The sequence below is a fragment of the Sus scrofa genome, chromosome 9, assembly GCF_054392235.1.
Source record: "Sus scrofa isolate SSC_HxYL_T2T_F1_AM1 chromosome 9, Sscrofa_HxYL_maternal_Yorkshire_Landrace_v2.0, whole genome shotgun sequence".
Lineage (NCBI taxonomy): Eukaryota > Metazoa > Chordata > Mammalia > Artiodactyla > Suidae > Sus > Sus scrofa.
In genome coordinates, this window is record NC_139391.1 from 132665014 (window position 1) to 132680176 (window position 15163).

General features: G+C 37.2%; 1 protein-coding gene across 38 annotated transcripts in view; it reads left to right on the forward strand.

Moving 5' to 3' along the window:
* Positions 1–15163, forward strand: part of PLA2G4A (phospholipase A2 group IVA) — a 369657-nt gene that overhangs the window by 108868 nt on the left and 245626 nt on the right. For 20 of the 38 annotated variants that reach the window (XM_084977979.1, XM_084977978.1, XM_084977999.1 and 17 more), the window contains 2 exons: positions 8734–8879; positions 11390–11598. The gene's annotated coding sequence lies outside the window, so the exon portion shown is untranslated. Of the gene's footprint in view, positions 1–4511; positions 4594–8733; positions 8880–11389; positions 11599–15163 lie in introns of those variants that run through there. The other 18 variants (XM_084977991.1, XM_084977985.1, XM_084977980.1 and 15 more) reach the window with 2 other exon arrangements.

Consider the following 15163-nt stretch of genomic DNA (forward strand, 5'->3'; position numbering starts at 1 on the left):
ATTGATGAAAATACTCAGTTATTTGTGATGAAAAACACACTGATCATGAAACGAGTTGCTGTGACTCATATGTTGAATCATTGAGATGAGTCCTGTCATGTAGTTACTGCAATGATTTGGAATAATTTTAATGTGAATGTATCTCGTGCAAGAAAAAGGAGACTCATGATAGCCCCTCCCAGCCACACCTTCAGCAGCATCTTTTGGGTGGTTGGTGATGGTCCCTGCATAGTTGTCTACTGCTCTGCAGGATAGAATGGAAGGGGGAGGGCAATAAGAGAAACTGAATCTTTACTGCCAAGACTTCTCTATGCAAAATGGAAAAATGAACAATGTTTTTGGCATCAAACCCTATATGTTTTCCTTGATTGAATGTGGAAGAATTTTCTCTCTTCTTCATTTATAATTTATTCCCTATTGCCTAGACTCAAAATTCTGTGACTTACAATTCAGATAACTAATTCTGTGGCCCATGCCTGTCTTCCAAATCTTCTCTTATATCATGCTCTTGCCAACCTGGAACACGTCATCTTTTCCCAACATCCCAAGGGAAACTTCTTCGAAGCCTTCTCTCTTTCCTGCTTCCCTTTCAGTACAGATCTCCTCTTCTCTCAACTCATGTCATACATTAAATCTCTGTCGTGACTTCTTGCATTTTTTCCTTGGGTTTTGTGGCAATGTGGTTGCACGTTTTATGGCTTCTGTTAAATTATAAGCTTGTTGAAAAAAAAGCATCTTTTATTTCTCAAATTGAATTAGTATATTGCTTGCATATATTTTATGCTCAGTAATATTTTTAAAAAAAATGAGTGAGGAGGAGTTCCTATTGTTGCTCAGGGGAAACAAATCTGACTAGTATTCATGAGGACACAGGTTTGACCCCTGGCTTTGCTCAGTGGTTTAAGGATTCGGCTTTGCCGTGAGTTGTGGTGAAGGTCATAGACTCTGCTTGGATCTGGTGTTGCTGTGGCTGTGGTGTAGGCCAGTGGCTACAGCTCTGATTCGACCCCTAACCTAGCCTGGGAACCTCCATATGTCATGGGTGTGGCCCTAAAAAGACAAAAAAAGAAAGAAAGAAAGAAAAGCTAAAATGAGTGAGCATATAAGCTAAAAAAAGTTGTAAGGTAGTTGCACTTTTATGTAAATAATTAAGAACACCTATAAGAGGAGCATCATCACCCTGCCTAACTGATTGTTAGTTCACAGCTAGGTAGCTATGGTTGCTAGTAAGCACAGGAAATATGAATGGTTGTTTGAATTTCAGAAGCGCAAGAAATATTCAAATTAATCAAATCACTTAGAATAAAAGACATCAAAATAAATATATTTTATTTAGATGAATTAATTTATTGAAGTACTCTTATTTACATTTAACATATTTTAGAAAATATTTCCAGGAATAAGGTAGAGTATTAAGACCATGTGCTTTTTATCTTGGGAACTACCAAAACTATTCATCTAATGCTTTCTTCATTTGTGTATTTTAATCGTTCATTAAGCATCTTATATATGAGAGATTTGCCTCATACCTAAAACAATTTGAGTGCATCCTTTCTAGGGGTTTATGCATTTCATTTTAGAAAAGGATTGCAAATATCTTTTAATTAATTATACAATCATTGAAAGAGCAGCATCCTTTTTTTAAAACCCACATTCTACGTTGGCTTTCTTTAAGACTGCATTTTCTGTAAGTATGAAAAGAACAGAAATTTTGAAGAATTTTATTAATTATACAAGCTCAGAGCAGGATGAATCGTATAAGTAGAAATGATTAATTAAATTGGCTGCTGTCCAGTTAAAATCATTCACAACTGGACTGTGAAGTGGTAGACTAGCTGGCGAATTGCTTGGAGACAAAGTTAATGGCCATGTTTGTCTGAATTCCTGGTTCCCAGTGTAAAACTAATGTTCAATAAATGTCTGTTAAATCAACAATGCATACGTAAATGCGTAAGCTTTTAGCCAGCTTTAGAATTGGAAGTGACATACTAGCCCATAGAACAAAACAATAACTGCCCTCTCCAATTATTAGACTAAAATTAAATTCAGAATATGACTGGGGAGTTCCCGTCGTGGCGCAGTGGTTAAGGAATCCGACTACAAACCATGAGGTTGCGGGTTCCATCCCTGCCCTTGCTCAGTGGGTTAAGGATCCGGCGTTGCCATGAGCTGTGGTGTAGGTCGCAGACGCGGCTTGGATCCCGCGTTGCTCTGGCTCTGGCGTAGGCTGGCAGCTACAGCTCCAATTCGACCCCTAGCCTGGGAACATCCATATGCTGCGGGAACGGCCCAAGAAATGGCAAAAAGACAAAAAGAAAAAAAAAGAGTATGATTGGGATGGTTTCAATCAATTGTCCATTGACATTTTATGAAATATGATTAGTTTTAAATAGACTGGAATTTTACTTGTGTATTTCATTTTACTTGTGTATTTTTTCATATTTCATTCTCACCTATCACACTTGTTTAGAGATTATTGTTTCTACTTGGACATAATTTGATTTTTGGTCAGTGATGATTCAGATGGGCATCTTTAGGTGATTCAGAGATGTGTGCTGCACCCAGGTGACCTATCATTTTCGGAATACCTTTTCCAGTTCTGACACTGCCCAATTTTGTCTAGAATGTGAATCTCATTAAGTCACAGGTCCTATGGCTCCTGGCCAGCAGGAACTTATTTATTTCACATGTAAAATTAACTTATAAAATTCTAACCTTTATGTGGATAAGCCAGACTGGTAGCTAAAAAAAATATATGAGGATCAGTAATGGGCACTTCCTCTCCATTCCTTCATGCACGATAAAGAAAGGGTATAAAGTCTGTCATATTTTTACTCTAAAACTATTGTTCTCACTGTCACTCATCAGTTGAACCTTATTGGCCATTCACTATTTACATAGCCCTGTATTAGTAATTGACAAAGAGAAACCCTACTTTTGAGGGGTTTAAAATCTAATGAGAAACACATGACACAATATAAAAAAGTGAAAATGACAATACATTTATTTTTATATTAAATTCTAAATGGATGTGTCTAAATACTTATCTGTGCTAAGCTAAGTCACTGAAATTTGAGGTGCTGCATTCCACTAGAATCAATCTTATAAGTGCTGTGGGCATTTAGCCCAAGTTGCTGTGGCTGTAGCATAGGTCAGCAGCTACAGCTCTGATTCAGCCCCTAGCCTGGGACCTTCCATGTGCCGCAGATGTGGCCGTAAAAAGACCAAAAAAAGAAAGAAAAATTCCTCTCAACTTCTTAGCCCCATTATCTACTGCCCTCTTCCTCTTTCTACTCCACTTCGAAGAAGGGTTTTACTCTTTCCAGTTTCGTCAATTATCAAAACACTCCAATCTGGTCTACCCCCAAACTCTTCAACTATTGTCAAAAAGGTCAGCAGCAATTTCCTTGTTATTTAATCTAGTTATTACTTTAAAAGCCTTATCTTAGCTAACCTCATCATAACATTTCAAATTATAAATTATTCCCTTTTTTTTAAAACACTGTCTTCCCTAGGTTTCCATAATGATAGCATATCCTCCTCAAAACATACCTTTTCTTTTTAACAGAACCCAGCATTTTTCCCACATAGCTGGTGATGCTCTGTTCAAGTAAAGTTATCCCATTTTCTACTACCAGTGATTGACTTAGGAGAGTACCTGCGACATTAAACTGGCTAGTAATGTATCAGGAGAACTCTGGTAGAGGGGTATTGCCAAGCCCTCCTAGCCCTTGAAAGCCTGTGTGAAGAAGGGATGACTAAAGCTCTGATAGTCATTTTCTAACTAAGAAGGCGAGGCAGTAATATCGTAGTGGTTGAGAGTCTAGTGCTGAAATTCCAGCTCCCCACTATGCTATATGATAATTAAGTCCCTTAATCTCTCTGTACTAACCTTTCCCTATCTATAAATTAGGAATGATGACAATATTTCTAACTGCCTAAGAAGGTTATAATGAGGCTTAAATAAGTTAACTTTTCCAAAACAGTGGGGTATTTGTTCAAACCACCTGTGAACAAAAGCCAATATAGTGAAGAGTAGACAGCAGGAAAGAGTCTGGGTTCTGGCGGCCTCCTAAGCCACTGAACTGCCCACTTCCATGTAAGTTGTCTTATAGATAATAAATCCCTACCTTTGAATCTATATTTAGTAGACTATTCTGTTATTTTCCATTGAAAACATCCTAAATGACGCCTCCCACTCTCCTAGTTTCCTCTTCTTATGTATTTGGTTTCTCCTCTTCGTCATATCTAAAGATGCCTCAGGCATTTTCTATCCTTTGGCTTATAGGGGATGCATAACTGCTCCATTGCTAGGCCCACTCCCCAGGCGTCTCATCAAGTTTCATGGCCTCAACTACTATATAATAATGACTTTAAATTATAAATGTAAACACAAATCTCTCTTCTGAGCTCAATTCATACATAAAAGTTTATCGTATCTCCATATTCATCTCAGAGGCAACTCAGGTTCAACATTTTGAAAAAGTTCTCATTGTCTCTCTTCCCATCAGCTCCAAAGCCAGTTTCCCATCCATACTGCCTTCCTTAGTGAATTCATCACCATCACCCTAGTGGCCCAAGCCACAAATTCAGGTATTATTCTTAATTCCCTTCTCCTTTATCCATCCATATCCAAATCAACTATTCGGTCTTGTTAAAAAATTCCAGGAGTAGCACAGAGACCACTATGTCTGGAGCAGAGTAAGCAAAGAGGAGAGTCTAGATGGAGATAAGTTCAGAGAGATAAAGGAAGGGCCATAGCACAAAGCCCCCCTCCCCCCATGATGAAATGGGAACCCATAGAAAGGAGAGGTCAGGTCTTAAACAAAAACATAACATGATCTGCTTTGTTTTTAAATAATAGGCTGAAGGGGTCAAGGACAAAAGCAGGCAGACAAATTAAGAAGCTAATAAAAGAATGCAGACGAGCAATGAAAGAAGTTTGGAAGAATCGATATGATTTGTTAACAGATTTATGTGAGCTGAAAGAGAAATAGAGGGATCAAAGATTATGTCAAGGTTTTGGTCCTGAGTAACTGGAAGTACAGAGTTACTATTTACTGAGATAGGGAAAGATTGCACAAAGAGCCAATTTGGGGAGGGTGTGAGACATGTTTATTTTTTAATATATTAAGTTCAAGATGTTGATTAGTAACATAAGTGGAGCATTTGTGTGGACTGTTCAGTATACAAGTATGGATTCAGGACTGGAAATATAAATTTGGAAATCATTAGCACATCGATGAAATATAAGATTATGAAACTGGATGCATAATCAAGGGTCTGAGTATAGAGATAAAAGAGAAGTCATCTAATGACTGAGCCCAGGAGTATACCAATATTCCTCAGAGCATCTGAGGAACAAAAGACATTGAGTGAGATTAGATAGTAGGAAAGCCAGAAGAATGTGATAGGCTAAAAGTGAAGAAAGCTTAACAAAGAAATTGAAGCAAGCAATTATGTCAAGGCTGCTGATAGGTCAAGTAAGATGAAGTTGAGAATTGACCTTCAGGTTTAGCACCATGGAGGACAGCAAATAGTGTTGGCTAGATAAATTCCACCTAACGGACTCAGTTTAGACTTTTCCTGGTTTGGAAAGTCTTCCATGATCCTGCAAAAGTGGTTAAGGACCCCTGATGTATGCTGTATCACAGTTGTCATTTTACACTCATCCCAAGGTTTTGAAGTTACCATGTTACTTCTCTGTTTTCTCCTCTAAACCATATGTGCGTCAAAGGCAAGGACTGGCGTGTGATCACTGCTGTACCTTGCACAGTAACTGGCAAAGAGTAGGAATAATATTTGCCAAATGAAATTTAAGTGAATTGCCTATCATTTGTGCCAGAAGGACATCCCTGCCGGGTGAAAAAAAAAAAAAGAGGGTGTATATATAACAGGGAGTAGCCAGATCTAGCAAGTATCAATGACACATCCTTGAATGACAAAGACTAATATTTTTACCTCATTTGGTTTACTTCCGATTCAGAGAAGCTTGTTAGGACAATACAAAATGAGCTACTAATAGAATATTTAGGTGTGCCAGTTACCTAAGGGCAGGAGAACAGCCCAAAGCCAGCTTAGCAACTTAGTGAGCAACTGTCATTAGTCAGCCATGGCCACCTCAACAATACCTTATCAATGGATAGCTCATAATTTTCCTAAGGTTTTCATGGACATGTTGTTAACTAAGGGAATGAAAACTAAGGTTTTCATGGAAGTGTTCTTAACTAAGGGAGTGAACATGGTTCAGTTCTAAACACCTACTAACTGAAACATTGTTCAAGGCTTCATGGAAACCAAATGTTTTTATTGGAATCAAGAAGTCTAAGTCAGTTTCATTCTCGTTTCTAAATACTTATGTAATTTCTTATTTCCTTTCAGAGTGGAAATATTTCTAAAAATAGGCTGTAGGACTACTGTAATATTAATTAAATTAGCAATTACAAAATCATGTTATTGATAATTACAAGATTAAATAGTAATTGTAGTAGGTCATTTTAATTTTAATGGAAATAAATTGTATAGACTAATAATGAAAACTGTCCTAACTCTATGGGTTTATAGGACTTATGGAAAGCTGGTTAAGTTACATTTATTTCTATAGATGAGAGCAGACCTTTAATTTTGAACTTCCATGTATTAAATTAATCTTGAACAGTCTACGCCTTACTAAATTACTAGGTTACTTTTTTAAAAAAGCGTCTTTAACATACTAATGTTTATATTATATAGCTATGCAATTACACCAAGATCTCTCACATATCTTTCTCTCTGTGTATATGTGTGTATATGTCATATATATTTGACAACACCTAGTATATATAATCCTAGAAACAGCACTGAGGCCATTACGCCTGGAACAGATTGCAACAAAGGAGACAGATCACATAGAGAATGTGTGCGTGTATTTATATAAGCTATAAGCTATAAAAACTCTTGCTAGGTTGAGCATAATCGTACAGTATGACATGGATTAACAAAACATAAAAGCAAAAGTTCTCTAAAATTTCTTAGGAGTGGCTTATAGAAGAATATGAAGAGTGGCCATAGGTGAGTTTCTGTCGTGGCTCAGCAGTTAATGAACCCAACGAGCATTCATGAGGATGCAGGTTGAATCTCTGGCCTTGCTCAGTGGGTTAAGGTTCCGGCGTTGCCGTGAGCTGTGGTGCGGGTTGCAGGTGCGGCTCAGATCCAGTGTTGCTGTGGCTGTGGCATAGGCTGGTGGCTTCAGCCCTGATTGGACCCCTAGCCTGGGAACCTCCATATGACGTGGGTGCAGCCCTAAAAAGACAAAAAAAAAAAAAAAAATAGTGACTACAAAGATGATTCATTTATAAAAATTACATTACCAAAAAGTATTCATCTGAATAAATATTGATCCTTCCAAAGTAACATTGGTGGCTATAAGTTTATCCACTGCTAGTTCTACATTTTCTATCTTCTATAGGAATTATGAATGATGCAGTATATGCTAAGGGAATTAATGTATCACAACATATTCATTTTGATGCACTGGGACTAGTGTTAAAAATCCTTTTCCTTCTTTATGGTTATATAGACTTCTTAAAATATCTGTATAGTGAGGTCCCAGTTTGAAAATATAATCTTTGATCATTCCATTTGCATGAGATTGAGAAAATTTATGGGTAGAATTCACTTAGGATCCATTCTGCTTATATTGCCTTTCCTACTACTCTCCCCTCTTTTTCTAGAACTTGTGCTACAACATAGTGAAGCAAAAGAGAGAAAACCCTCAACATCCAAACCAAAACACAGGCAGACAAACCAAAACACCTGTAACAACAACCAAACTTATTTTGACCTTATTATCAGAATCTAAACCACTCAACATAAAGTGGCCTCTCCTGCACCAACCCAGTTTTATTATCTGTGGAGTTTTCAGACCTTCCTTCATCAAAATTGGCTTATTTATTTGTTTGCTTGTTTGTTGTCTCCATAGTCCTCCTACTTTTCTTTCTCACAAGGGTTGTTTCTTCATAAAAGCAACAATTTTTTTCTTTATGAAAATATGACCTCTTGTTCACTCCTCTGTGCTCTGTGCCCAGAATAATGATTAATATACACTGAGGGTTTGGTAAATATGAGCTGAATGTATAAGGATATGAATGAATACTCAAATGATATACAAAATAAAGTGCTACATACATTATTGCTTCTTTCAAAATGCTATTGGCTTCTGAAATAATACTAGAGAGCAATTTTCTTTTTTTTATCAGCTAATGCTTACTTTCCCCTATCTCCTTTCCTAATACCTCTCCAATTCCTTTTTTTTTTTTTTTTAAGGCCACACCTGCAGCATATGGAGATTCCCAGGCTAGGGGTCAAATTGGAGCTGTAGCGTCTGGCCTACACCACAGCCACAGCAACATGAGATCCAAGCCACATCTGCAACCTATACCACAGCTCACGGCAATGCAAGATTCTTAACCCACTGAGCGAGGCCAAGGATCGAACCTGTATCCCCATGGATGCTAGTCAGATTTGTTTCTGCTGAGCCATGATGGGAACTCCTCGAATTCCATTTTAAACATGGAAGTAAAAGTATCTTCAGTACTCCCTAGTAAAAGTATCTTCAGTACTGAAGTTTGCATTACATAGCTGTGAAATTAGACCAATATCTCAACTTTCTTCCCCGTTCTTCCCCTCTTTCTCTTTCTTCTCTCCCTTCCATGCCTACTTCCTCTTGAATCAACCATCTCTCTTCATTTTCAGGCAGCAAATAAATAAATGCGTCATCAAATTAGAAGAAGAGAATTTCAACTTCCTAATCAGAGACAAAGATTAAGAAACTGATTTCTGTTGCCTGTGCTTGCTACAAGAAAACTGGACAAATACATATGGATAACTTTTTTGAAAAGGTACTAAATCCACCCCACCCCTATTCCCACATTTCTCCTTGAGTGTGGGCTGTACTTAGTGACTTGCTTCTAATGAATAGACTATGGGAAAAAGGGAAAGTAACTTTAGAGTGGAAAAAAATGACCAACACTATCTTAAGGTTGATATCAATGCTAACATCTTCAGTGACTCAGTGTTAATGATATGTACCCTTGCTATGATGTGATAACAGTGGCACTTGACATCTGTGATATTCTTTCTCCAAATCCATCACCCCAGTCTAACAGTGAGAAAAGCACTAAACAAATCCACAATGAGGGACTTTATACAAAATACCTAACCAGTACTTCATGAAAACTCCAAGGTCATCAAAATCAAAGACAGCACGTTGCCACAGACCAGAGAATACTAAGACCAGAGAATGCACTGGCCAAATGCAATGTGGTACCCTGGGCGGGATCTGAAAACAAAGGACATTAGGGAAAAGCTAATGAAATCTGAATAAAGTCTGAAGTTTAGTTAATAGTGGTGCATCAGTATTGGTTTGCTGGGGTTTCCATAGTGGTACACTGGAAACGAATCCAACTAGGAACCATGAGGCTGTGGGTTTGATCCCTGGCCCTGCTCAGTGGGTTAAGGATCTGACATTGCTGTGAGCTGTGGTGTAGCTTGCAGACGTGGCTTGGATCTGATGTTGCTGTGGCTGTGGCATAGGCCAGCAGCTGTAGCTCCGATTGGACCCCTAGCCCGGGAACCTCCATATGCCATGGATGTGGCCCTAAAAAACAAAAATATGTGTGTATATATATTGGTTTGCTGTGATAAATATACTATGGTTATATAAGATGTTAATAGTGGAAATTGGAAATTGTTAACTATTTTTTATTCACTTTGTTGTCCAATTTGCTACATGAATTTGTATGCTTAAAAATATTTTTTATTCAAGAGCAATAAAGAATGATTATAGAAATATCAATCCAGACAAAAATTTACTGATCATCAAAGAACACTATCCTTTTTTTTTTTTTTTTGTCTTCTGTCCTTTTGATGGACATTTACTATAGTCCATTTTTTAGGGAATTATATAAGGAATAAATACTGTAGATGCAAAAGGGTCCATCGTTTAACACTTACATTTATTAAGCTTCATCTGTGAATTCATTGAGTAGATTTATAGTGTCCTAGGATGGTACAAGTTAGAAAGGTTTTGAACCTCAATTTTGGCCTTAGTTAATAAGTAATATTTTTGCTATGTTAGTTCTTTTTCATTTAATTTTTTTTCCATTGGCAGGAGCTTTCAGAGGAACGATTTATGGTTTTGAGAATTGCTGGTTTGCTACTATATATATTCATTAACTGCTAAACACTCAGAGAATGTACGCCTCAGGGAACTGGGTTAATTGTCCATGCTAACCAAGTACAGTGATAAAATGTTTAACAAATGAAATTTTCCACTTCTACTTCCCTTGTAGGAAGTTTATTAGCATTTACAACCACCACGATGTTGGGAATCAACACTTATTAAAAACCACTTTGTGTAGAAATACTGCCAACTTCATGCCAACTCTTGAGGCTGAAGGGATTCATCGGCACTAAGCATGAATAGGCTTTGTTCTCAGCCACTGGTGTTACCTAGACTTTAATTCAGGAGTGACTACAGCAAATACTAGTTCATGAGAGAGCTAAGGCAGACATTTCAGAATCTTGGTGAAGGGTTTTTCTCATTGCAAGATACTTCAGAAAGAAGTGAGAAGTATTGGCCATATAACAAAGTGGCCAAGCTTTGATCTGAAAGCCAATGGTACTGTGTTTCTTATGACAGAGAAATTAAAATGTTACCTTCTTATCTGCCTGTTATAAAGCTGTCATGTATATAATAGGTATAAACTTAATTGCCATTAAGTTTAAAGATTATGGCAATTTGGGAAAGTCATTAAAACTTTCTGAGGATCATTTACCTTACCTCTAGTAAATGGGTAAAAAAATACAAATTTTATAAGTCACTACAAGAAAAAAAAATTTTTAAGCGTTTATTAAAGTGCTTTTAAAAATGTAAAGTGCATGTTTGGTCTTCCTAATTATCTGGTAGATACAGGAGAAGGATGAAGAAATTGGATTCTTCATTTTGACTATTGCCACCTAACCCATATGACTACCAATAAAAGGGATTGCTGAATTGTTTTAATCATGCATTAACCATCCATTGTTAATCTCTTTCAAGAAAACTGAAACAAATGACTCAGGAGAAATCTCTAAGTTTTCATTATGTGCTTTGGTATATAAAAATTGTGGGTTTGCAGGCACAGGATTCTAAATATTTAACTTAATACAAAGCATCTGAATTAGTATTCCCATTTAAATACTTACAGATAATTAGTGCCAAACTGGAATTTTTATTACATATTCCTTTCTTCATTTGGATCTCAGAAGATAAACCAAACCCCTTATTTTTGGTGTTTTTGTGCATGTCTATGTGGGTTTGAGTGTTTTACAAATATTTGGTACTTAGCAGATTTTTTTTTCCAAGCAGATGTTCTTCAAATACTTCTAAGAATTTGTACTTAATCATGATTAAACTAACTTTAAGAACAACATTTATGAATGGAAAACAGATATCATTTCTATAAAAAGAGACATCTCACTAAATTCCTCTAGAAAAATTATAATTTACTTGGCCTTGCTGCAAACTTAAAGACACTATAGAGGTTTATGAAAGACCTTATTTAGCAAGAGTTTCAGGTAAGTAGACTTTTTGAATGCTAAAATTAACCCAGATGTTTTCCGTCTATGTTACACAATTATAAACGTGTGACATGTATGTGTAACTTGGTCCCCATGCTGTGCAGTGGAAAAAATAAATAAAAATTAAAAAAAATAAAAAAAGAAATCTTTAAGGCTAAAAAAATAAGTAAAAATAAATGTGTCACTTGGGAGTTCCCGCTGCGGCACAGCAGGGTTAAGAATCCAACTGCAGGAGCTGTAGTTGCTGTAGAGGGGCGGGGGTAATCCCCTGCCAGAGCAGTAGGTTAAAGGGTCTGGTGTTGCTGCCACTATGATGTAAGTTGTAGGTATGGCTTGGATTCCATCCCTGGCCTGGGAACTTCCATATGCTGCGGGTGAGGCCGTAAAATAAAAAAAAAAAAAATGTTTTAAAAATGTGTGACTTTTTCCCTTCTAGAGTCAAATACTGTCCATTCATCCCATACTGACCAAATCCCCATATTTATTTTGTCTGTTTTACCTCTCCAGTACAGATGAGGCCTATGCATTTTTCTGGCTTGGGAAACCACTCATTTTGTTAGATGTCTATTTCTGAATTTAAAAATATAGAAGAAGAGAAATTTCAAAAGATCAGAGTTCTACAAAATAGAGAGCTGAAATATGTGTATAAAATACTGCACTGAAATTGTCCGCAGTCATTAACAAATGTGTATCCATTAACTGCTAATTTACCAAATTCATACCACTCAGCAGCACAGTAATGCTGACTAATAAAAAATCAGCACTTTTAATAAGCGTTATGGTATTCTCTGATCTGGTCATGAAAATAATCAGGTGTTCACATGCCCAAGGTGAGTGCTAAAAGGTGCCTCCCAAATTCTTGCACCACCTTTACTTCCCCTGGGAAAGTATGAGTTAAGGGTTAGAAATATTGAGGATAGCAATGCAACTTGAATTTTGAATCTCCTTGCTTTGTCCCTTCATAAACTGCAATCAGTCTGTTGATCCTTATTGGGATAAGTTGAATTATGCCTTTCGGTGAGCTGGCCCTCAGTGTGGTTGGTGTCAAACTCAAATTAGAGTTTAAATCAAAGCTTTTAAAACTAGGGCTAGGTTGAGAAAAGTAATTGGTTACTACAACACATTGAAAATGTCAAGCAGGAGTGCCCTTTATGACTTAGTGGATTAAGAACCCAGCTAATATTCATGAGGATGTGGGTTCAATCCTTGACCTCAGCGCAGCGGGTTAAGGATCTGGCATTGCTGCGAGCTGGGGCCATAGGTCACAGGTGGATCCCATGTTGCTGTGACTGTGGTGTAGTTCAGCAGCTGTAGTCCTGATTCGACCCCTAGCCAGGGAACTTCCTCATGCCACAGATGTGGCCGTACAAAGAAAAAAAAAATGTCATGCAATTGATCACCTAAGATCTAAAAGCTAGACAAAGCATGAATGCTGCCTTCAAATGCTAGCTAGCTCCAAAGTGAAAACATGCACATGAATGTACCAAGAAAATAATGACTGAAATTACATATTTCTTGCCTAAGAACAATCAGAATTTAAGAACTGTGGCAGAGTATCCGATAAAGCTTCCTGAAAAAGTTGGATCTTAAAGAGGGTCTTAAAGAGTGAGTAAAGCTTAGTCAGTGACTCTCAACCCCGGCTGTGCATTCCAGTCGCCTAAGGATCTTTTAAAAACCAACAGAGCCCCACCCTCAGAAATTCTGATTTAATTGGCCTGGGGTGGGGCCCAGGATAGTTTTACAAAGCTCTCAGGTGATTTTAATGGGTGGGCAGGGTTGAGAACCTTGGAGGAAGACAATGAAGAAGAATAAAGGAAGAGGGAAAGTAACAGTTTAAGAACATGTGTCAATTCATTCACCCATTTACTCATTCAATAAAAAACTTTATTGAATGTCTACTGGATGCTAGTCATTGAACTTGATGGCGGGTCAAACAAAATGAGAAATGATGCTTGGAGTTTTCCATCTAGTACAGAGATTCATGTGTAAACAAGTTATTACAATGCAATATGATATATATTATATATAATATACATATATTACATTACAGGAGAATGGGTATCTTTTTTGTTACTTACAGCACAGGTTCCCAAACCTGTATGCAAATTGGAATCATCTGGGGAGCTTTAAAAAGTACGGCTTTCTGGGTCCCACACCCAGAGATTCTGATTTGATTGGTTTTGGAATCAGAATTTAAAACAAAAACAAAAATAGAACACTTCCCTAGATGATTTCTTGATTTCACGATAGCACCGGACTAGAGGGACTGGCCTGACAGAAGTAAACAGTACCCTTGGGAGTCAGGTTGAATCTCCAGGCAAACCAAGGCTCAGCGAAGCCTGAGTTCAAAGCAGGGCATCTGGGATCACCACACTGAATGTTGTCCTGGAAAATTCTCTGTGATCTGATAAAAGGGAATTTTTTGAAGTATGCTCTGACAACAAAATGCAGAATGGAATATAAGAGAGTATGCCTGAAAGTAGTTTTATCATTAGGCACAGTAGCCCAGTGCTTAGGATCCCAAGAAAACATTTTAATTTCCTTTAAACTCAGAAGAAAAAAATGAAGTTTAGTATTAACATATTGGTCTTTTGACAAGCACAGTTGTAAAATATAATTTTTTAATTTTTTTTTTTTTTTTTTTTTTTTTTTTTTTTTTTTTTAAATGGAGGAAGGCGTCCACAGAGGCAAAGTGCTTAGGTCCAACACAAGTCATAATGCAGCCGAGGGTTAAAGTAGCACCCAGTCTCAACTGATTTTAATTTCTATTAGGTATATGATCTGTACAAGCCAGGAAGCATTTGCTTTCCTATTCCCTCGAGGTGTTCCCATCTTGATTTTGCAGAACTGGAATACAAGGACAAGGCTTTTATCTTACTAGAATACCTAGTTCTATGCTGGGGAGAGCTGATTGAATGAATCAAAAGTTCAAAGGGCCATCTGCTTTCACAGGATGCATGGTTTCCCTCCATCGGGAATTTTCTTAGCCCTTTTGTCGAGCTGGAGAACTCTGAGTTATCCTTCAAAACTTACCTAAAGCATTTCTGTGTCATGTGCAACTTTCTCTAGCTCCCCAGCATCTGCCTGAAGTTATCACGGTGACTCTCAATCCATTGGCATTTTCTTCATCCATTGGTATTGCACATCCACCATGCATTTCTTTTTTTTTCTTTGTCTTTCTTTCTTTCTCTCTCTCTCTCTCTTTTTTTTTTTTTTTTTTTTTTTTTTTTTTGCTGTGCTGGTTAACTAAGAAAATGTATGTATTTTTTTATTTTTTATTTCCCCAATACATTATTTTTTTTTACTGTACATCATGCTGACCCAGTTACACATACATGTACACATTCTTTTTTCTCACATTATCATGCTCCATTGCTAAGGAAGTGTGGGTCAGTCTCTTCCAATATGACCCCCAATATCCTGGTTTATTCGCTCCTTAGATTTTAAGCTCTGGGATCATTCCTAACCATGATGGGTGCCCCCAAATGTATATCTATTAATGTAGTAGATCAATATATTATGAAATGTAATACTCCACAAATCTGGACTATGCTTTGGAAAA